General features: G+C 39.9%; 1 long non-coding RNA gene across 4 annotated transcripts in view; it reads right to left on the reverse strand.

Moving 5' to 3' along the window:
* Positions 1–23,718, reverse strand: part of LOC131410850 (uncharacterized) — a 39,105-nt gene that overhangs the window by 10,283 nt on the left and 5,104 nt on the right. Inside the window, exons 2-5 of one of the 4 annotated variants that reach the window (XR_009221425.1) lie at positions 20,778–21,099; positions 16,185–16,261; positions 14,928–15,102; positions 13,370–14,357 (exon numbers count right to left, since the gene is read on the reverse strand). This is a non-coding gene — a long non-coding RNA (uncharacterized LOC131410850). Of the gene's footprint in view, positions 1–13,369; positions 15,103–16,184; positions 16,262–20,777; positions 21,100–23,450; positions 23,524–23,718 lie in introns of those variants that run through there. The other 3 variants (XR_009221426.1, XR_009221427.1, XR_009221424.1) reach the window with 3 other exon arrangements.

A 23,718-nucleotide genomic window follows, 5' to 3' on the forward strand; every position in this document is an offset into this window, starting at 1 on the left:
AATAGATGATTTGTAAGCATTTACCAAAAAAGAATTGATCATTTAGCACAGAATTATTATTGAGGCAAGAATTACTGTGGAGTGGGAACCATATACCCATATTGTTAACTCAATAAATACTTGTTTGATTGATCAATATCCTTGAATAATCATGTACAAAAATGCTCTTTTGTCCCCCAGATCATTTACATTTCTCCTTTAAAAGTTTTTCGTCAAGTATCCCAGTATCCTGGCCCTTAAAAAAAGTTAAAGCATCAAGAACATACAATGGAGAAAGGAAAGTCTCTTCAATAAATGGTGTTGGGAAAACTGGACAGCAATGTGCAAAAGAATAAAAGTAGACCATTATCTTACACCATACACAGAAATTAACTCAAAATGCATTAAAGACTTGAATGTAAGACCTGAAACCATAAAACTCCTAGAAGAAAACATAGGCAGTACACTCTTTGACATTGGTCTCAGCAGTATATTTTCAAATACCATATCTACTCAGGCGAGGGAAACAAAAGAAAAAATAAACAAAGGGACTATGTCAGACTAAAAAGCTTCTTCACAGCAAAGGAAACCATGAAGAAAATGAAAAGACAACCCACCAAGTGGGAGAAAATATTTGCAAATCATATATCCGACAAGGGGTTAATTTCCAAAATCTATAAAGAACTCAACAACAAAAAAAACAACCCAATCAAAAAATGGGCAGAGAATATGAACAAACATTTTTCCAAAGAAGATATACAGATGGCCAACAGGCACATGAAAAGATGTTCAACATACACCGATTATTAGGGAAATGCAAATCAAAACTACAATGAGCTACCACCATACACCCGTCAGAATGGCTGTAACAATAAAAAAATAACAGATGCTGGAGAGGTTGTGGAGAAAAGGGAACTCTCATACACTGCTGGTGGAAATGCAAACTGCTACAGCCAGTATGGAAAACAGTATGGAGATTTCTCAAAAAATTAAAAATAGAAATATCATACGATCCAGCTATCCCACTACTGGGTATTTATCCAAAGAACATAAAATCAACAATGGGTGAATGGATAAAGAAGATGTGGTGTGTGTGGTGTGGTCCGGAATACTTTATCCAGTATTCCATCTGGATAAAGAAGATGGAATACTACTCAACCACAAAAAAGACAAAATCATCCCATTTGCAACAACATGGATGGACCTTGAGGGTATCATATTAAGCGAAATAAGCCAGACAGAGAAAGACAAACACTGCATAATTTCACTCATATGTGGAAGATAAACAAACACATGGATAATGAGAACAGATTAGTGGTTACCAGAACAGAAGAGGGTAGGGGGAGGGCAAAAGGGGTAAGCAGAACATATGCATGGTGATGTGACGGAAAAAAACTAGACTATTGGGGGTGAGCAAGATGCAGTCTATACAGACTGATAAACAATAAGGTACACCTGAAATTATACAATGTTATAAACCATTATGACCTCCATAAAATAATTTTAAAAACAATAAGTGAAGGCATCAAGTAGAACAAAATGTAATCTGTTCTGCATTTTGCTCCCTGAATATTTTATAATCAAATTTTATGGTCAAAATGTCAGTGGAGTAAAGCAGATTTTACATTAGTATGTATTATTTTAGCTAAAGATAATGAGTGTTTTAGGACCTACCCTAGATAAAATCCTAGGTAATGCTTGTCTTTGATGGCCCATTTTCTCCCTTGCAGCCCTCCTTTCTATGAGAAATCCTCTTCTTCAGGCTTCTCTTCGATGTCCAGGAATCACACTACAATACCCTACCGGGTTTGTCATTCCATCTTTATCCCTCATACTGTCACCTACAGGCTTCCACTCTCACCAAAACATTACTGTATTCTGTTTCCCTAGGTTCAGGAAAGTTGGCGTCTCTGCTCCTTTCTCCTACTTTCCTTTCTTACTTGCGCCCAACCCAACCCCAAGGGGAGACACTGCTGATGATTGATCTGAGCCTAAGACATCAAATAAGGCCCAGTTTACCATTGAGCAGATTCACTGTGTATCCAAGGTCGTGCTCCCCTCTCTTTCCCATGACACTAGATCAATCAATAGCCTGATTCATGTTCCCAGCCCTCTCTCTCTTATTATATTTTTTCATGTAGCCAATCAAATGATAAGATCTCAAAGCAAGTTTGAGAACAGAATTGTCCACAACCTCAAAAGAATCTAATCTTCCTTAACTTTGATTGGACCCTTAACCAGCAGTCTCAGGGGAAAAACCTAAGGCAAAACAAACACAAAAGAAAAACAGCTATCCTTATTTTAGGAGTGATCCGTCAGGTCAGGAATGAACTAGTTTGTGGAAAACTGGATAAAGACTAAAAAAGAAAATTAATCTGAAAAATCACATTTTACATTTTACCTAATAATAACAAGTCAAATATTCACAAAAATCTTTGTAAGGAAGGCAGAAAAGATGCCTGGTTAGTGCTGGAAATTTGTCCTTGGATGGAGTGAAGAGGAAGCTACCATACCTATATATATATATAAAAATAATCAACTGAAATTTCTTTGCTTAGCTTGGAAGACGTGAGCTCATGAGCTGAAGGGAAATCCAAGCAGAGAGGGTATTCTGTTACTGGAAGAACTTGGTGAAGGTACAATGGGAAGGGGAGGGAGCTCTGGTTCTGGCCTCTGTTACATGGAGCTCAGCTGAGAAACACTATCTGCAGGAATATGCTACTGGTTCTTTCATGAATATGTTTTTATTATTTTATAACTGCTGAGATTTTAAAAAAGATAAAGCAAAAGGGATAAGAAATAAAAATGTGGAGTTTTGACTTGGACTTTGCCCACATTTAGCAATTAGACTTTGGTCAAATTACTCACCCACAGTGAGGAGACAGCAATTTTGACTTAGTTGGGAGGAAACGATAATAAATAGTTGTAAAGTCCCCCATTATTAAATATCAATGAGATCAAGATTTGGTAGCTTTTATGTTTGTTTTTGTGATTAAATGTAAATTAAATGTTTAATTTCTTAATCCTGAAAACATAACAACATTTTCTCAGCAATATGACGCTAGCCAGAGGTTCCTGAGTCTTCCTGAGGCTGCCCATAGGAGACTGCAGACAAATCCATTTAAAGGAAGGAGACCTCTGAAAATATCATGGTGTAGTTACTATTGAAAGGATTGTGATATTTTATTTCAAGGTAAAAAATTGAAACATGTTCCTTGGGCAGAATATTCTTTAGATGCTTCAAAATCAGCCCATCCAAACCATGGTCTTTATATCTTTCTTCATCTCACCTAACCCCTATCTTAGTCCTACATTCTCAGGAGTTAGTGGTGCCATCATCCACTCAGTTGCAGAAACTTCAACTTCCCCCTCTCTTTATTTAATCAGTTAGTGACTCCTGTAAACTGTCTCAAACAACTGTTTCTTGTTTTCTTTACGTCCATCAATTCCACACCATCACTCCTGCTGCCAAATCTATTCCTTCCTCTGTCTCACTCACCCCTAATAACAGGATATATTTAGCTGAAATGAAATAATTAATGTATATTTACAAACCTCTTGAAGAAAACAAAGAAAAGTTAGATCTGATTGATCAGTTATCATCTACCAAAAATATATTGGATTTTATTAGGACTTTATATGATAGAAATTTCAAATATGTACCAAAAAAAAGAAAAGGAATAATGGACCTTCATGACCTATCACCTATCACTGATCCTCCTGTCCACTCCTCTCTCAACTTTTCTCCCCTGGAGTATTTTGAAGCAAATTCTTTCATCATATCAGTTCACCAATATGTACTTCACGTACCGAATTTCTGAAACTTTTGTTTCACTCAAGAAAAGAGAGAGAGGAGAAATTTGTAGCTGATAGTCTGGGAACACAATCTGTCCCTTTAACAACAAGAATGTTTTATAGGGTCTTCAGGAATTTTTCTTAATTTTATATTTTCCTTCCCTTCATAAATTGCTCTTTAAGTTTCGTAATTGTATTGAATTCAATGATTCAAATTCAAGTAGGACTTTTTTATGCTGAATTGAGTCCTCAAGTAATAAACCATCCTCAAATAAAACTAAAGTCTTGAATTTTACTCCGAGAGCAACAAACATTTACAAGTCACATACAGTATTTCCCGCTTATCCGCAGTTTCACTTTCCTCGGTTTCAGTTACCCTCCATCAACTGCAGTCTGAAAATATTAAATGGAAAATTCCAGAAATAAATAATTCATAAGTTTTAAATTGTGCACAGTTCTGAGTAGCGTGATGAAATCTCGAATCGTCCCACTCCCTCCCCCCAGCGGCATGAACCGTCCCTTTGTCCAGCGTATCCACACTGTATACACTACTCGCCCATTAGTCACTTAGCAGTCATCGTAGTGATCAGATCAACCGCCATGGTATCGCAGTGCTTGTGTACAAGTAACCCTTATTTGACTTAATAATGGCCTCAAAGTGCAAGAGTAGTGACGTTGGCAATTCAGATATGCCAAAGAGAAGCTGTCAAGTGCTTCCTTTAGGTGAAAAGGTGAAAGCTCTCCACATAATAAGAAAGAAAAAGAATTGTATGCTGAGGTTGATAAGATCTACAGTAACTTTTATTACAGTATATTGTTATAGTTGTACTATTTTATTAGTGGTTATTGTTGTCAATCTCTTACTCTGTCTAATTTATAAATTAAACTTTATCATAGGTATGTATAGGAAAAAACATAGTGTATATGGGTTCAAGGTTTCAGGCATCCACTGGGGCTCTTGGAACATATCCCCCACGGATGAGGCGAAACTACCATACTTGAATGTTAAATAAGGGCCTAGATTATCTTTTGTCAATGAAATTAATGCACTTATTCCCAGGATATCTCATAATTCAAATTCTAAAGTGAATTATCTCAGTTTTCAGTTTTTGTAAATTATCCTATAGTCTGACTATTCTAATTAATATGTATTAATTTATTTACTCTTAAGCATCTAGGTTATCAGGAAGGCACCTTTCCATCAGAAATGTTGATTTTTTTATTAATGAGATTTAGAGGGTCCTTTTGAATACTTATGTTTGTTTGAAGACCAGATTTGGAGTTTAAATTCAGCTTTGTTTTGTATTGCTCCTGTTCTTATTTTTTTTTAAGAAAATTACCAGATTATGAATCTTTTTTACATCATAGATTAACCGGGATTCCATAGGTGGGCTTTAGGGGGTCCATAACCCCCCGGAATTCTGTCAGGAAGAATGCAAGAGCAGTGAGTCCACCACAAGTGTCATATGCAATCTGCATGTCTTTGCTCCCATTTGAAACTATCACCAGGAGCATCCTTCTGCCTCCTCTCTACCAATTCAGATATTATCCATTCTTTAAAATGCCATTCAAAAGTTTCATCTCCATCATGAAATCTTCCTAGAGACTTGATACCTTCAATTATTTCCCCACTTCTCTGAGGCACGGCACTTTAATCTAGACCACACAAGTCAGTACTTGTATATTGTCTCCCTGTCCTAACTATATTATGAGAACAAAGAAAGTGTTTTAAGACTTCTAGTGTTTCCAAAGTTTTGCATAGTGCTGCACATATACTGGATTCTCAATAAATTCTTGATTAATTAGGATACAGGGGAAGAGTCTTAGGAGTCTGAGGGAAAAGAGATGAAATTTACAACCAAGACTTATAGTGCCTCTAAAATAATATTGAAAGAATTATCTATTATGCATGCAATTTGAATATATCGGTATAAAAATAAGTCTACATCAGTTATTCCTAAGACCACGTGCATTGTCCCTTACATACTCTCAGGATTTTACTTTAGCAGGCCTATGTTTTTCCCAGTTTACTAGAAAACAGACTCTGAGGGAGACTGAGCACTCTTGCTTATTTGTTAGATGTTAACCCAGAGCAGTGAGAGTGAGGAAGAAGGAAGGAGAGGCAGGAAAGAATAGGAAGCAATGCAGAGGTAGGCTGTCTGGAAAAACTGGGCCATGGTTAGTCAGTCAATGAAAGGCGGGGAGGAGACTGATGATTGATCTGCCACACTCTCCTATTTCTAATGATCAAAGTTCATCCCATGTGTAGTTAACACCCAGCCCTTTGCATTGCATCATCCAGATCTTTTGGCAGCCATTTGGGAAGCCAGATACCACGTTCTTTAATGTGGCATTTCATCCAAGTCCCAGCGTGGTGGGCGGAGCCAGAAACTCTGAATGACTGGCATAGCAGCAGCCAGAAAGAGCCAACATCCCAGACAAGCAACTCAACTGGTCAGCCCCAGGCAGCAGAGCCATGGAGGCACCAGAGTAGCCAGTCAATTGTGTTCATGGCTAAGACAAAGCACCCAGCCCTGTGGTGGCAGACAGAATTTGAGGAAGTGCATATGATGTCTCTGACACTGTCTATCATAAGATTCAGAGGACAGGAAGACCATCTCCATTTTCTCTGAGAATTCCTTCCCGGATGGGAAGCAGCCTTGTATGTTATAGTAATCAAATGGAACACCTTAGCCTTCATTCTGTGTGCATAGAATGAAGATCTTTGCTCACTTCAATGGAATTACATTACAGTGTGTCTGAAATAAAGAGGCATCCCTTCTAGCCAGCTACGCCATATAGGGGTGAGCAGCAGAACTCGCTTCTCTATTTTCCATGTCACACCCTATATACAAGTAATCTACGGCTTAAATCAAAATGTATTCTATGGCAATTGTATAAATTTATCAAGAGACTCAAATGTGCGGCTTCCACAAGGAAATGGGCTATTGGCAAAATTGCTCCTTACACGAACCCTCAGAGAAAGCAACACTTTTCAGTTTCTGCATGCAATAACCACTCCCTTGTAGGCTTGGCCTCTTAAGGGTTGGAATAAGCCCACTCTAGTTCCATCCACGGAAACAGGTAATATTTGCAGGGCCTGGGGCAAGAGTACAAATGGAGGCCACTGCATACTGGCTGCTCCCGCCTTCTCTCTCCACCTCCTGCTCAGACCCACACCGGGAGGGTCCTCTGGAGAATTCTTGTGGACATTCTAGCCCATTCGTCTAAGGATCCCACACAGGGAGGAGAGGAATGATGCACCACAGGGAGGAGAGATTTGGGAAGGGACACTGCAGGCTCTGAAGGGTGCTCTGTGCTTTTTGGGCAAGGAATTCAGGGGTCCCAGAAAGCCAGAGCATGGTCTGGAAGGAAGGAGGGGGTTATCCTAAGAAAATCACAGAATGGCATACCTTGTTGTAGCTAGTTGAGGGCAATGGACTGGCTCTGCTGTGTTTAGGCCTGGAGGCCTTCCCACGAGTTTCTCAGGGCAGTGTCAACAGTGCTTGTTGTCTACAGATGACATACAAGCATTTGGGTTGAGTGGCTGCATATATTTCTTACAAGAGATCAAAGGCTTTGCCTGTTGTGCAGCAATTTTTGTTTTGTTATCCTATAATGTAATCCAGCCAAGAAATTGATTATTGACATTTAATAGCTTAGACCAAAGAACTTATTTTGAGCAAAAAATTGCCAAAGCAGACTGGTATGAAGATGCTAGGAATTATGTGGTGAGAGATGACTAGGTGATAACCCTAACTTCCCTTTAAATCGTGTGCTGCAAAATACTTACTTTGTTTCTCTTGTGGATGAAGAGGTAGGAATGTTTTGAGGATTTAGCCAATTTCCCAACCTAATTTCTCAGGGAAAGCCCTTGGAAATAATTCATTCTTCTGGCATGAAATGATATCTTATACTATTTTGATTACAATTTATGTCATTTTGCTCTTCAATCTGAGAGATTTACTGTCTCTTATGGGAAAGTATTGAGTGGCTTATTTTATATCCCTTAACTCACACATCTAATTAGATGAGCAAAACACAATGAGCATCTAAATTTCACACCACTTTGGAAAGAAAAAAATCTTTACTGAAAGCCAATTCTGAGTCTTAAGAAACAAATTGCCGGGGCCGGCCCTGTGGCTTAGCGATTAAGTGCGCGCGCTCTGCTACTGGCGGCCCGGGTTCGGATCCCAGGCACCCACCGACGCACCGCTTCTCCAGCCATGCTGAGGCGGCGTCCCACATACAGCAACTAGAAGGATGTGCAACTATGACATACAACTATCTACTGGGGCTTTGGGGGCGGAGGGGAAGGAGGAGGATTGGCACGGATGTTAGCTCAGGGCTGATCTTCCTCACAAAAAATAAATAAATAAATAAAACTGTTTAAAAAAAAAAAAGAAACAAATTGCCCATTAATTGAAAGAATCAAATGGGGAAAGGTTTAAAAGCACAAAAATAAGCCTGTAAGGCTTATTCAAGGTCACCAGAAGAGAAAGCACCTCTGGTACAGGTGACCCACAGCGCCCTGCATCGTGAGCTACACCAACTCCATACGGAGAATCGTCACTACAAAACTCCTAATAAAAGAGGGAATTCACTATTATACCTTAAATTTTTTATGGCATTTTACTCAAAGTATACTTGGCAGGTTATAGCCTTTATTTCAGAAAATTAAAGCTTCTATGGGATGGCAGTTGCCTTCATCCTGCCCAGAGGCCCAGGGCTGCCTAAGCTATTACTACTGCTGCTGGTCACATGGCAGGGCCAGGAAGAAGGACGTGGTTGAGTCACTTAGGAGTGAGATGTTTATCTCACGCTATCTCTGTTCAGGGTCAGACCTAGTGTTCTCTTCCAGTCTTACTCTTATTAGCCACATAATCTTAGGCAAATTACTTCACTTCTCTGACCCATAGTGTCCTAGTCTCTAAAATGCAGATAACAAACCTACCTACAGCCAATAAAAGGATTAGGTGAAACAAGGTATGAAAACACTTGGCAACTAGTAGGCTCTTAATCTATGTAAGTCTCCAGCCACCTCCTACCTTTTAAATATAGGTGGAAATGAGAAGCCACCCTGTTCCTACTTTGTTATCTTTATTGCCTAGAAATTCAAGCTCACAGCACAGGAAGTAGCACTGAATCAAATGTTGGAATTGACAGAGCCAGGAATGGGGTAGATGGTTGCACCATTCTTACCTGAGAATTACTTAATTCTAGTGAAACAGGTTCTCAAAGGAGTGAGCAAGAATTTAAAAAAATTTTTAGATATCTATTTTTAAATTTTTTTACTACTTAGGAATTTGACTTATGAACAGTTTTTAGAAACAACCTTTGCTCCACACATTAAGGGATACTTTAATGACACTCTCAGACTTGGTTTAACTACCATGTTAAAAATGTGTTGGCTAGAATGTGATGTTTTGGCAACTAAAAATAGCTTAGTGTCTGTTCTTTCCATCACTATGCTGAAAGACTCCTTTCAGTTCTCCAAGGTGTGTGGTCACTAAAACATGAACAAAACTGAAGTCTTTAACACGGAGCTTTAGCTTGAGGACTTTAGAACACATACTCCCTGTAGCTGAGAAGGCGTCTTGTCCATCAGAGCACTGCAAATATTAATGAATATATTATAGAAATGAGCCTTTTGTTATCAAATAACATAAAGAACATTCAAAACTTATTGTAAGACTTAAGGAAGCTTTTCAGATTTGTCTGCAAAGAAAATCTCAACATCAATGATATATTTAATGTCTATGATATACTTGAGGCTCATCTAACTTTGAATGGAGGAGAATCACCTACAAGTTGTTTTTACTTGCTGTAATAGAAACCATAAACATGGCTGCCTTCTTATTCCATATCTGTGAATATTATAATTCAGGTAACACAAGTTAAAACAAAAATCTATCCTGTATAAATATTCAGGTAATAATTACGGTGTAAATGAATAAAGCTTCATTGATAAAAATGAGGCCTCATTTGAGTTTCATTTCCTTTCCAAAAACTGCTTCATTTTATGTCATCCAGATTTTTATTCTTCAGTTTTGCTACCTCAGTAGTATGTTTTATCAATAATTAGAAGAATAAAATATTGTATAAATTAATGAGGGAGTTGGGCCACATAATTTCTAATATTTCCTCCAGGTCTAATATTCTAAATTCTATGATAAAATTTCATAAATAATATAAAGAGAGTTAGAGGAGAAAACCATCATCATAGCAACAATGAACTAATTGAACTAATTGAAACACCTGAGGTATAGAATCCATTCTGTAATCCAATCAGGCAATTCTTTTTTTGATGGGTTTGAATACACGTGGAACTTGATTATTACAAAGTGAATTCTAGTAACTCAAAAGAACTGAGGGCCCGAGAGTATAAGCAACACACTCATGGTTACATGTAAATCCAGTGCAAATTTGTTAAAATTATCAAATATCAAGAGAAAAAAAATCTTTTTTTTTTTTTTGTGAGGAAGATCGGCCCTGAGCTAACATCTGCCAATCCTCCTGTTTTTTTGCTGAGGAAGACTGGCCCTGGGCTAACATCCATGCCCATCTTCCTCCACTTTATATGGGACTCTGCCACAGCATGGCTTGACAAGTGGTGCGTCGGTGTGCACCTGGGATCCAAACCCGTGAACTCTGGGCCGCCGCAGCGGAGTGCACGCACTTAACAGCTTGCACTACAGGGCCGGCCCCCCCCAAAAATCTTTAAATAACCTTGTTAGATTTTATTTGTCTGTCTTAATCAGTTCAAGCTGCTATAACAAATACTACAGAGTGAGTAGCTTAAAAAACAAACATTTATCTCTCACGGTTTTGGAGATTGGGAAGTCCAAGATCAAGATGCTGGCAGATTCCGTGTCTGGTGAGAACCCCCTTCCTGATTTGCAGATGATGGCCTTCTTGCTGGATCCTCACATAGTGGGGAGAGAGAGATCTCTCTGGTGTCTCTTCTTATGAGGGCACTAACCCCATTCATGAGGGCGCCACACTTAAGACCTAATTACCTCCCAAAGGCCCCACCTCCAAATATCAACACATTAGGAATGAGAGCTTCAACATATTGAACATTCCCCAATATTGTGTTGGGAGGAGGGGCACAAATATTCATTTCATAGCATTGTCCCTTTTGTTAATGCAAGCTGTATGCTAAATAGTATTTTTGAGAAATATGTGAATTTAGAAGCCCAGTGACAGGAGGTTGAGTCCAGCTCCATCTCCAGTGAGCCGTATAGCCTTGCATCACTCACTTCCTCTGTCTGTGTTTTCATTTACTCTTCTGTAAAAGTATAGAATTGAACTAAATGACCTGTAAAGCCCCTTCCAGCTCTAAAATAGTATAATCACCACTAATGAGAATTTGATCCTTTTGAAAGTTCTAAATATTTTCAAAAGTTTTTGTTTATCAAATGCCTCTCCAGCAGATTTAGCAGATCTACAATTAGAAATTCAATGTTTACATTTGTTTAAATGAAAAAGACATACATAGAAACAGGTACACAGTATAAGAAAGTGATAGTCTATTCCCCAACTCCATCCACACTGCAACGTTGCTCCTACAAATTGTTTATTTTAAGCTCTTACCAACTGAATATCATAAAATCTAGCTAACACACTCAAAGAAAATGTCAGGGAGTGTGAAAATGTAGTAATTGTTGCTATTTTAAATGTCGTTGATGTTCCTGTTTGTTTTGCTTTTTATTTCCCATTTTCTATGTTTTGAATAAACAAGATTAATCTTTAACATCTGGGAGCCCTACAACCAAAGCTGATTGGATCAAAGACAGACTAGTAAAACTAGTCCGCCCATTGGCTTTCCTGTATCAAATCGTATTGTGTCTCTCTTTCTCTTTCTCTCTCTCAAACATTTTGAACAGACACCTAAAGCCTGAAGGTAGTTATGCTAAAAGATCATATAGACTTCGAGGCTGTCAGCCATTTTGGGAACATGTGCATTAATGTGCCGGCTACATGAAAGAGGAAAATGGAGTAGATATGCTAAGAGAAAGGAAGAGGAGACACCACTTGGCCCCAGTGAGACAGAAAAAGGGAGAATGTAGATTCCTTGGCTCCTGACAGCTTCTCAGTTTACAGCTTTACTTCCCATGAAGCCTGACTATATTTGATTTTGTGAGATTTTTTTTTTTTTTAAAGATTTTATTTATTCATTTTTTCCCCCCAAAGCCCCAGTAGATAGTTGTATGTCATAGGTTCACATCCTTCTAGTTGCTGTACGTGGGACTCGGCCTCGGGTTGGACGGAGAAGTGGTGCCTTGGGGCGCGCCCGGGATCCGGGCCTGGGGCGGCCAGCATCAGAGCGCGCGCACTTAACCGCTAAGCCACGGAGCCAGCCCTGATTTTGTGAGATCTTTATTATCACATGTTCCCACTCCTTTTATTTGAACTAATTTGAGTAGATTTCTGTTCCTTATTTACAAAAAGAGCTGAGGCTAAAATGTCCGGGGATATACCCCAGTGATTGCCTGGAGCTGGCTTGATCTGTGACAGGCAGTGAATAGAAAGCAGCACATGAAAGGAACTCATGGACAATCTAATGTCTTGGTTTACAAGGCTCAATGTTGTTAGTTTACTGGGAACAATGATATGAGTGCCTCACCTGGAATTAATTGACCCAGTGTGGGAGCACACTGGAGACTCAGGGAGACTGGGGGGCCTGATTCAGTGGAGCAGTGAGCACCCACCAGCTAGCGGTGTGGCTACCCACGCCATCAGCCACACCATGTAACGCTGTTTTACCTTTCAGTAATAATAATAACCATACTCATTGAAGGAGAGTCAGTTTTCTACATTTTAGAAACTTAACTCACTGGCTGGCCCCGTGGCTTAGCGGTTAAGTGCGCGCGCTCCGCTACTGGTAGCCCAGGTTCGGTGCGTCCCAGGCGCGCACCGACGCACCGCTTCTCCGGCCATGCTGAGGCCGCGTCCCACATACAGCAAGTAGAAGGATGTGCAACTATGACATACAATATCCACTGGGGCTTTGGGGAAAAAAAATAAGGAGGAGGATTGGCAATAGATGTTAGCTCAGAGCCGGGCTTCCTCAGCAAAAAGAGGAGGATTAGCATGGATGTTAGCTCGGGGCTGATCTTCCTCACAAAAAAAAATAAATAAATAGAAACTTAACTCAGATTAACTATCGTTACAGTTCTAACTTTAGTAGTTGCACCAGTATACGGCTGGTTTGTCTTGTTATTTATTATAAAGTCTAGACAACGGAATGCGTAATTTCAAAATTGAGAAATCAAGATCATTTTTTAGCCAAATAGGAGAAAAAATTCAAAAGTATTTCAAGTTAGGGGATCAAAATTTGTGACAATTCTCCCTCAGATACATACAACCAAGTGTTCTAAACACGTTAGCACATTTTGAGGTGCTTAATGCTCAATGATGTTTTATAAGGCTGCTTGGGAAGGTATTTGAACCTTCCTCTCTCCCCCACAAAAAAATTTTTATTGCTCTATTATTTAACAACAATACTTTCTGCCTTTTAAGTTGTCTTATACCTAATAGAAATAGTTAATACTTAAGATAAATCCAAATTTAAAACAATATTAATGTAGTATATAAATTTTATTTCCAGAACTCATTAAAACTGATTTAAATCTAAATCACTGATATTAGAATATTTATAATTATTCTTTTCATATGGTTCATATGATATCATCTGATTTAAGGGACATTTCACCAAGACACATTTAACCTGCTGAAAAAAGTACTGTAAGAATATAATCACAACATGTAGATAATTAAAATAACAAAAATTGAAGAAATCTGAGATACAGCCTGAAAAGAATTAATCTGGCTCTACTAGTATATGTAATAGATAGTGTTTAAAATATTATAACTGCAACTTTAAAAGACCTTGATAATATTTGGACTGAACAGTATCCACAGTTGATACTGAGCTTGAAGTAAACACACAACATATGCTAGTTAGCACGCTCTATGAATAAGCTGCAGGATGTCAAGGTGTATTATCACTGTGAGTTCAACGTGGTTAGTCCTACTGAATGGAGGTTGCTTGTATCTTGCAAAAAGAAAACAAAAAAAGACATTCTGGGTTCTATTTACTTTGTCCCTATAAACCTTTCTATCATCTCTCCTATTTTGTCTGATTTCTTACTAGTAGTCCTGGTTTGTTCTCTTATGTTTACCCCCAAGAACAATCTGAACTGCATTTTGTTTTCTACTTGCTGTTTTGTGATTGTCATCATTGCTGCAAGGGACTAACCAAAAGCATAGATCTGTCATATAAACAGCAGAATAACATTGTTTGGATTTCATATTGCACAACTGTAGAAATAATTAATTAACTCAGCGTTTACCCCATTTGTGTCTGTCATTTCCTATGGATTTAAGCTTATTTTCACTGCATGAACTGATAACACAACTGAAAGCATATTTATTCAGCTACTTCTGAAAGGATTATAGGTTATCACCATCTGCATCTCGTCACATCAACATCGACGAAGCATCAATAAACAGCTATGTTCTGAGCCCAAGTAGATTCCTTAGAGTTCCATTTTTTCAGCCATTTTCTCCATTGCATTCTATGAGTCATAAAAATAATAATATTAACACATAACAGCTAATTTTTAAATTTTTTCTATATGTCATGTTTTAATTAATTTAATCCTTATTAAAAAAAAAAGAAAAACCTTGTAAAAAACCAAAAGAGGACCACTGGTAAGAAATATTACATAACAGGAGAGACACTATACAGAGCTGTAGGGACAAAGTAGAAAGAATCCGAAATGTCTTTTTTTTTTTGTAAGACACAGGTGAACAATTTCCATTTGGTAGGACCAACCATGTTGAACTTTACAATGATAACATATCTCTGGTTTTGTTTACATCCTATAGTCATGTAGTGTGAGGAAGGTACTAGTATTATTGTCTCCTTTCATATAGGAGTGATTACATAATTTGTCCCAGGTTACAGAGATAGCAAGGGGTAGTGCTGGGGTTCAAATCTGGCCAGTCTGGCTCCCAAATCCTTTCTGTAAATCACTATATTATGTGGCCTCTGTGTCCATGTGGCATAAACTGAAGGTCAGAGCAAAGCAGAGTCCCCTCTGAAACTGAAGGCACCAGAGCTGTGCACATCCCAGAGTACACACCTTCACCTGCTGCTACTCTCAGAGCCAGATCACTCAGCAGGCCACAGGTCCAGGTCTTGTGTTAGAGGTTCTGGTTAAGGCCTTTGCTATCCCCTTAGCCCCACCTCCAGGCTCTTCAGGCAGCATGATGAAGAGAGATATCCATCAGGCTCCCTTCCCTCCTGGGACTCATTTTCTGAAGGAAGAAGCCATTTAGCACATAGTTTGTAGTGAAGATAGGACAGGACCAGTCTTAGCCAAAAATTATAAGATAGAGAACATTTCTTTGTTACTTTCTCAGCTAGAAAAACTCATTTCCCAGCCTGTTGGTATACTCAGAACTAAACTAGTCTTGACATTCAATAACCTCACATTGGGTTCCCTTTGTGCTACCCAGAGCCTCCCATGATGGCCTTCTACTCAGTACTGCCCTCCATCTTGAAGTCTCATTCTTTAAAATACCTCTCTTTCTGTGGCAGAAAGTGCTAGATATTCCCCAGTGTCTGTGTGTCCCTTCTTCCAAAGTGATAGAGCTCTCATTTTCTGGCTCCCTTGCCGTTAATTATGGCCATGTAACTAAGTTTTGCCCAATGGGATATGAACATACATTGTGTGTGCAATTTACAGGAAGTGTCCTTAAAGGAAGTGATGTCTCCTTCTTTCCCCCTTTCATCCTGCCTGCTGGCTGCAATGCAGATTTAATTTCTGGCTTGAAGCACAGCAGAGAGCAAGACAGAAGGAGCCCAAGTCTCCAAGTTTCATGGAATGCCATGCCAGACTTGGACTGACAACCTTGTTAACTAAAAAGACTTCTGGAATATGACAGAGAAACAAACTTCTACTTTGTTTACTATTATCTGGAGTATTTTTGTTACTTGCAGGCAACCTTAATCTGCCTATACCCCCTCTGTCTGCTATTGAGCAATAAGACTTGTGGCTTTGCTAATATAAACAAAAGAGCATCCTCTCTGTACCATAGAACTCTGTGAGCTGCTCCCTCCTGACTTAGCCAGTGAATATTAAAGGAATTTAGAAATATCTTCTCTTAAGATAAAAACTCAAGTTTGCAAGGCTACTGACATACATAACACAATTTTGCTTTCAGAAGCAGAATATCATGTAGCTTTTTCTTTTTGCATCCTTTCCATCTCCAATCCTGATTTCCCAGTTCTGCCAGCTAGCTAACACTTCTGCCGACTAGAGCCAAGATTGTGTTCTGATAAAAGCAAAAGAGAATGTCACAATAATGGTTTTCAAAATATTATCTCCTTAAATTACCTGAAGGAAAAGAGCTGTCTTATTCTTCTGCATTCCTTAAGCCATTTCTCATCCACATAGCCACCAAAGTTCATCTTCTAAAAATGACAAATTCATAGAGACAGAAAGCAGATTAGAGGTTACCAGGGCTGGGAAAAGGGGCATTGGGGGTTATTGCTTAGTGGGTACAGAGGTCTGTTTGCAGTAACAGAAAATTTTTGGAAATAGCACTGATGGTTATATAACATTGTGAATATAATTAATGTCACTGAATTGTACACTTAAAAATGGTTAAAATGGCATGTTTTATGTTATACATATTTTACCACAATAAAAATAAACAAATAAATAAAATCCTAGGAAGAAAATGTCCATTAAGGCAGTAGAGAATGATGTCCACTCCTAAACCTCATCTGTTTCTTCCTAAACTACTTTTTATTCTATTTTCTAATTTTTATGCAGGCTTTTGGAGGTTAAAGAATATGTCTAAGATATGCTGCAATGGTAACCATCATATTTTGTTTGCTTAGCTGAATAATTCTAAATAAAAGTACTTTTTTTTAGTACATGGTTTCCTCCATTTATTTATTTATTTATTTTTTTGTGAGGAAAATCAGCCCTGAGCTAACATCCATGCTAATCCTCCTCTTTTTGCTGAGGAAGACTGGCTCTGAGCTAACATCTATTGCCAATCCTCCTTCTTCCCCCCCCCCCCCCCAAAGCCCCAGTAGATAGTTGTATGTCATAGTTGCACGTCCTTCTAGTTGCTGTATGTGGGATGCCGCCCCAGCACGGCCGGAGAATCGGTGCATCGGTGCACACCCGGGATCCGAACCCTGGCCGCCAGTAGCAGAGCGCACGCACTTAACCGCTAAGCCACAGAGCCGGCCCCTCCTCCATTTATATTTAATGATGTGGGGGAGAAGTAACTTTGGAGCGGCTCATAGCACGAGTCCTTTTACAGAGATAGACTTTATTTGAGCAGAGTTCTGAGCTGAAAGGGAACCTGAGCTGCGGACTGACACTATTTCAGCTCCTCCATATAACAAAGGAAACAGGGAATGCCTGAATTACATTTATGCCTGTCAAACTTACATCCTTGATTAACTTATAACTTATTTGTCCTCTAAGATTGTGTATCATTTTATGTAGTGTATAGGATTAGGATTAGCAGAATTCCCTTCATGTTTTTGTCTCCAGGAAACATCTACTAAATCAGGAAACCTCAAAGCTCCACGTTTAGAAAACTGAAGCATAAAGAAAAAGTTCTTAATGGGAAGCAAAATGACACTCTATCCCAAGATGTTAACTAAGGCAATGATAGTAGGAGTACCAGATGGACCAGATGAAAGGAAAATACAAGGAAATTAAAATCAGCAAATAAAGCAAAAGTATTTTAAAATCTAAGTGGGGATCTAAGTAAATAGAATGAAAAGCGGTTGGGGAGTTGTTGAAAAAACTGGCAATCTTAAGTGTCTTTTCCATTCTTTAAACCTTCACAGAGAGTTATTTAAATTTCCTATATCAAATACGTCTTGAGCATTACTGTATTCACAGCAACATGAAAGCATTTGTCCTTGCTTCTACAATGAAGGAGATTTCATAACTGCCACTCAGGGTAATTTAATCTTCTCTGCCTTCTACACCCTTCACAGCCTTCCAGTGATAAGATTGTAGCTGGGGTCAGAGATAGGTAGCAGAAGAGAAAGCAGCTATTGTGATGTGATTTATTGAAAGAGCCTCTCTGTCCAAAATCAAATTCCTCCACTGTCTTGCCTCAGTGACCCAAATTCCCACCCTTTGAAAATGTTTGCTTTGTGTTAAGGTATTATTGTCACAAGAAATTTTCTTAAGACGTAGCTGTACCTTCGGATAGCTAAGATAACCCAAAGCTGTGGGATTCATGTGTCCATGTGAGCTCAGAAGGCCACGAAGGAACAAGGTGCAGGACAGCTAAGTTTGTGTGTGAAGGGGCCCCAAGGGTCTGCTCCCTCTCAAGGTCTCAGTCAGAAGTCTCATGTCACTATACATATTAACATGTGTTCAAAGATAAAACAAGCATATTAAAAATTTTTTAAGTTTATTTGAGCAAAAATTGATTTAAATCAGGCAGCATCCAATCTAGTAGATAGAAAGGAATGCTGAAGAGCTATATGAAAATGAAAGACTTTTACAGGCAGAAAGGAGCAAGGAGGAGGAAGTTATAACCAGCCAAAAAAGTGGGTTGGTTATTGCAAGGTTACTTTCCTTTAGGTGATGGCAAGGGTCTATCAGGCAGATTACCTAACTAGTGCTGATCAGGCGATTCCTGATTGACTGGTTTAAGATTCCATTTCTGGGAGAGCCCAACACTGTAATTAAGTCGTCTCAGTTTGGTGACATGAAGCTGAACATAAGTGACTCCATTTTGGACCTTTTTTTTTTTTTAACAACATGCTTTACTCATTTAATATCTGATATCGCTACTATGAGTATATCCCTTTAATTTTATTTAACTATATTTGGGTCATAGTTATTTCCACACTTCTTTTTCAATATTTGGGCCCTTGATTGCTCAATTTCCTCCCAATCCATCACAATCTTGACTTCTTTACCTAGTCTTCAAGAACCATGACTTCAACCACTCTCTTGTCAATACTCTCAACTCCCTTGCCCCCCAAGGCCTTCTATCCCACTCCCCAATCCTGGACTAAACTGACTAGCTGACTTCTTTCTTCCTACTCTCAGTCTACTGAGACCTGCTGGAGAAAATTACCCAGCTGAGGAGATTGAAGCCATCCCAGTTTTTGGTTTCTAGCCCTCAAACTGGGTTTCTGGAGGCCCTAATCAGTTCTTTCACAACAACTATTCAAAATTTCACCACCCTCCTCCACCCCTAACCATGTTATTTCCTACTCACTAGAGGGGAGAGAGGTCATCAGGCAAGCACTTCCTCAACACCCTGAGGCCGTACCTACAATCTTATTTGGCACATACCCATCCTTGAGTGGTACAGCTGCCTCCCTAGCCTAGGGCTAATCCCTCCCTTGGTGCCCCAGAGCCTATCTGCTCCCACCTCCAAGATCTCACTCCACCCATCAATTTTCCTTTCTCTTGCATTTGCCTCTCACTGTGAACATGTTCAAGTCTCTAAATGAGATATAATCCATGTTCCATGTTCTGGGATGGGAATTCTTCTTGCAAAGAGGTCAATTCTCCCCAAATTTACAACTTTATAACAAATGTTTTGGAATTTGTTTTTGGAACCTGACAAAGTGATTCTAAAGATCATCTGGAAGAATAAATGGGAGGAAATAACCAAGATCACTTTGAAAATATTTAAAAGCTAAAGTTTTTTTGTTTAATAGATTCTGTTTATTTATTATTTATTTATTTTTACTGTAAAATTTTTGTTGTAGGGGCCAGCCCGGTGGCGCAAGTGGTTAAGTGCGCGTGCTCCGCTGTGGCGGCCTGGGGCTCACCGGTTCGGATCCCAGGCACGCACCGACGCATTGCTTGGCAAGCCGTGCTGTGGTGGCATCCCATATAAAGTGGAGAAAGATGGGCACGGATGTTAGCCCAGGGCCAGTCTTCCTCAGCAAAAAAAAAGAGGAGGATTGGCAGATGTTAGCACAGGGGTGATCTCCTCACCAAAAAAAAAAAAAAAAATTTTTGTTGTACATTATTGTTTGTCAGTCACCATATAAATGCATCCCCTCACCTCTTGTGCCCACCCCCCATCTGTTTTTTTAATTATCTATTTTTTCCCATTAAGTTACTTGTTTTTTTTTTTTTTTTTTTTTGTGAGGAGATCAGCCCTGAGCTAACATCCGCCAATCCTCCTCTTTTTTTTTGCTGAGGAAGACGGCCCTGGGCTAACATCGGTGCCCATCTTCCTCCACTTTATATGGGACGCCGCCACAGCATGGCTTACCAAGCAGTGCGTCGCTGCGCGCCCGGGATCCGAACCAGCGAACCCCGGGCCGCCGCAGCAGAGCGCGCGCACTCAACCGCTTGCGCCACCGGGCCGGCCCCCCATTAAGTTACTTGTACTTTGACTAATTTATTGAGGTTTCTAGCTGTGTTCATGAAAGCCTTTGTAAGACTTGGTGCAAGTATAACAGAGGTAGGGAGAGGGCCATTCTCCTAGCCTGTCACCATAACACCTTAGCCCACAATGCATCCTCAGGGCTCAGAGTGGCCCTTCAGAGGCCTGCAGTGCTGTGAGGATGACATTCTCATGGAGGTGACTAGCAGAAGAGGCAAGGTGCAACATTAAGGAAAATAGGAGGTAGGTTTGTTTGAGACACTCCACAATGCGTCTCCAAGAGAACTCGGGGAGACTTGGGAAGGGAATTGTCTCATTGCTCTTTTCTTCTGTCAACTCAGAAAATTGCACAATTCTGTACCCTTCTTCCTCCAGGGTTTCTAGTTCGTTTTCTGTCTTGGCTGAAATAAAAAACTCTTCAAAAAGAGTAGTCTTAAGAAAGGTCCCTGCAAGGCCTAGTGGTCTCATCCTTTCCTTCTCAAGGCACTTCAGCCCCTGGGGCAAAGGGTGAGGCTCCTCATCTCCTGTAAAGCCTCACTGAGGAGGAGTAAAGCCTCATTGTCCTAATGGTTCATTTTTCTCCTTACCTGAAAGATATACACCCTTGCTCTATTCCTAGGGTATATTAGTTAGGTCTCTTCTGCTCCAAGTAACAGAAACCCAATTCAACTTGCTTAAGTACAAAAAGAACTTAAGCTCATGTAACTGAAACATCCAGGGACAGATCCTTGTTTGGGCCTAGCTGGATCAAGGAGGGCAACCGATGTCATCAGGACTTGGTTTTGTGCTTGTGATGTGTTGGCTCCATTCTTGGGCTAGCTTTTGCCTCATGGTGATAAGGAAGCAACAAGGAACTGCAGACTTCCTCCTTTCATCTCAGCAACCACACTGAAAAGAGTCTCTTCCCAACTATTTAATCAAAAGATTCAGAATTAGGGTTTATTAACTCTCTTTCCAATTACTCACCGTTGACTCCTTTCTTTCTCTCATGTCCCACGTCCAGTCAGTCTGTTGGCTTTACCATCAAAACATATCCAGAATCCCACCATTTCTCACCATCTCCTCAGTTATCCCCCAGGTCTAAACTACCAATATATCTAAACTGGATTATTGTAATAATCTCCTAAGAGTATCCGTACTTCTAGTCTTGCTGCCTCATAATCTATTCTTAAAAAGCAACCAGAGTGATCCTGTAACCTGTAGCAAATAGTTCTTAACCGGCTATCCCCTAGGGCTCAGTGCAGAAGGAGTAGACATGAATGCCCATCTCCCAGACTTTCCCTGAAAGAGGCCCATCGCATACTTTAAAAGCTGCTGCCTGAGGGTCTGGCTTCCAATCAGCCTGCATCTAGGTGCTGACTGAGATGGCCTCTTTAGGACCCTGACAGGTTTTGGCACACCCTCAACTCGGCAAGTCACTAAGAACAAAGTTGGCTGCTTGGACAATCACAAAGGTTTGAAAGCCAACCAAGAGCTAGGGCAGGGCTGAACAATAAGGTTCATCTCCTACAGAGACTACTTCAAGACTGGGAGAGGTGGCTGTTTTATCTAGTTCACAGAAACCAACACAGAGGGTCAAGGAAAATGAAGAAACAAAGAAATATATTTCAAACGAAAGAACAAGATAAAACCCCAGAAACAGACCTTCATGAAACAGAGATAAGTGATTTACGTAATAAAGAGTTCAGAGTGACCCTCTAAGAATTTAAGGCTTAAAACTATCCAATGGTTTTTCCCATCACAGTAAAAAGCAAAATTCTTGCAATGACCTATAAGTCCTACATGATCACCCCTCCTGGTACCTCTGACCTTACTCCATTTTCTTCCTCCTCACTCACTCTGCTTCTACCGAACTGGCTTCCTTGCTCAAACACTCCACACATGATCCTGCTTCAGGGTCTCTGCATTTGCTATTCTCTCTTCCTTATTCCTCAGTCCCTAGTCCCCTAAATATCCAGTGTTCAATCCTCATCTCCTTCAAGTCTTTGCTCAAATGTCTACCTTCTCAGTTAGGCCATCTTGGACCACCCACATGCATTTCCTCCTGTCTCTCCCAGCATTCCCTACCGACCTCCCTATTTTGTTTTGCTCCACAGCATTTATCATCTTGTAATATCTTATTTGACTTATTTGTTTTCTGTCTGCTTCCCTCAATTTGAATATAAGCTCCATGAAGGTAAGGACTTTTGTCTTTTTTTCTCCCAATGAGGTATCCCTAGCACCTAAAACATTGCCAGGCACATGGCTGGTTCTCAATAAATATTTGTTAAATGAATAAATGAATCAATAAATGATAAGTCTCATGCCCAATCTTGAATCAATTACTGTAGCTAGAAGGATACAGTGTTCTAATTGCCCAGGCCCAGGTCAAATGCTGCCCCTGTGGTCAGGGGTGGGATCAGCTCCCCTGAATCCTATGGTCTAAAAATGAGAAGTGGCTGGTTCCATAAGAAAATCAGAGCGCTATTACTAGAAGGGAACTAGATGCTAGGCAGGCAAAATCACAGATGTTCATCCCAAAAGATGTGACTTGTAAAAGACGTAATACAAAGATTTTCACCATTTCAAACTTCCAAGTTGGCACTTGTCTGAGAGAGAACAGTCATTGTGTATGATTCATCAGTACATTCATGAGTACCTCCTCACTTTTTAAATCACCCACCTGCTCTGTGTGTGTGTGTGTGTGTGTGTGTGTGTGTGTGTGTGTGTGTGTTGGGGAGGAAGGGGTGATCTATCCCATCATCTCAATACACTAATCAGATCCGACCACTACTCCTTTCCCAGGGAAAGTGGCTACTCCAGGGAGAGCAATGGGTGCACTTCACAAAGTCCCTCACGAGGGTCCCTACCTCAGTGTTACAAAGCCTCATGGAAACAGAGGGCAGAGGAAATGAAAGAAGGAAGGATCCAGAAGCAAGCCAAGACAACAGTGAAGGGGAGAATTAATGTCCTTAATAAAGACAAAGGAGGAGAACATCAAAAAGGAGGGACTGGCAATAATGTCACCCTGGGTTATAGAGGTGTTATGGACTACACGTTTGTGTCCCCCTAAAATGCATACGTTGAAACCCTAATGCCCAGTGTAATGGTATTGGAGATGGGGTCTTTAGGAAGTAATGTCATGAAGGTGGAGCCCCAGTGACGGGATTAGTGTCCCTATCAAGAAGAAACCCAAGAGCTAGCATTCTCTTGCTCACTCTCTCACTCACTCATGCTCTCTCTCTCTCTGCCTTGTGAAGACACAGCAAGAAGATGGTTACCTGCAAACCAGAAAGTAGGCTCTCACCAGAACCTGATCACGCGAGCATCTGATAGACTTCCCAGTCTCCAGAACTGTGATAAATAAATGTTTTTTAATTCACCCAGTCTATAGTATTTTGTTAAAGCAGCCCAAACTAAGATAGGAGGATTAACAATGAGAATAGGGAAATTAATTTGATAGTTAGATAATCATTTGCGACCTTGGAGAAAGAATTTCCAAAGCCTGAGAAATGAGTGGCTGATGAGGAAGTAGAGGTAAATCACAAA

The sequence above is a fragment of the Diceros bicornis genome, chromosome 10 (genome assembly GCF_020826845.1).
Source record: "Diceros bicornis minor isolate mBicDic1 chromosome 10, mDicBic1.mat.cur, whole genome shotgun sequence".
Classification (NCBI taxonomy): domain Eukaryota; kingdom Metazoa; phylum Chordata; class Mammalia; order Perissodactyla; family Rhinocerotidae; genus Diceros; species Diceros bicornis.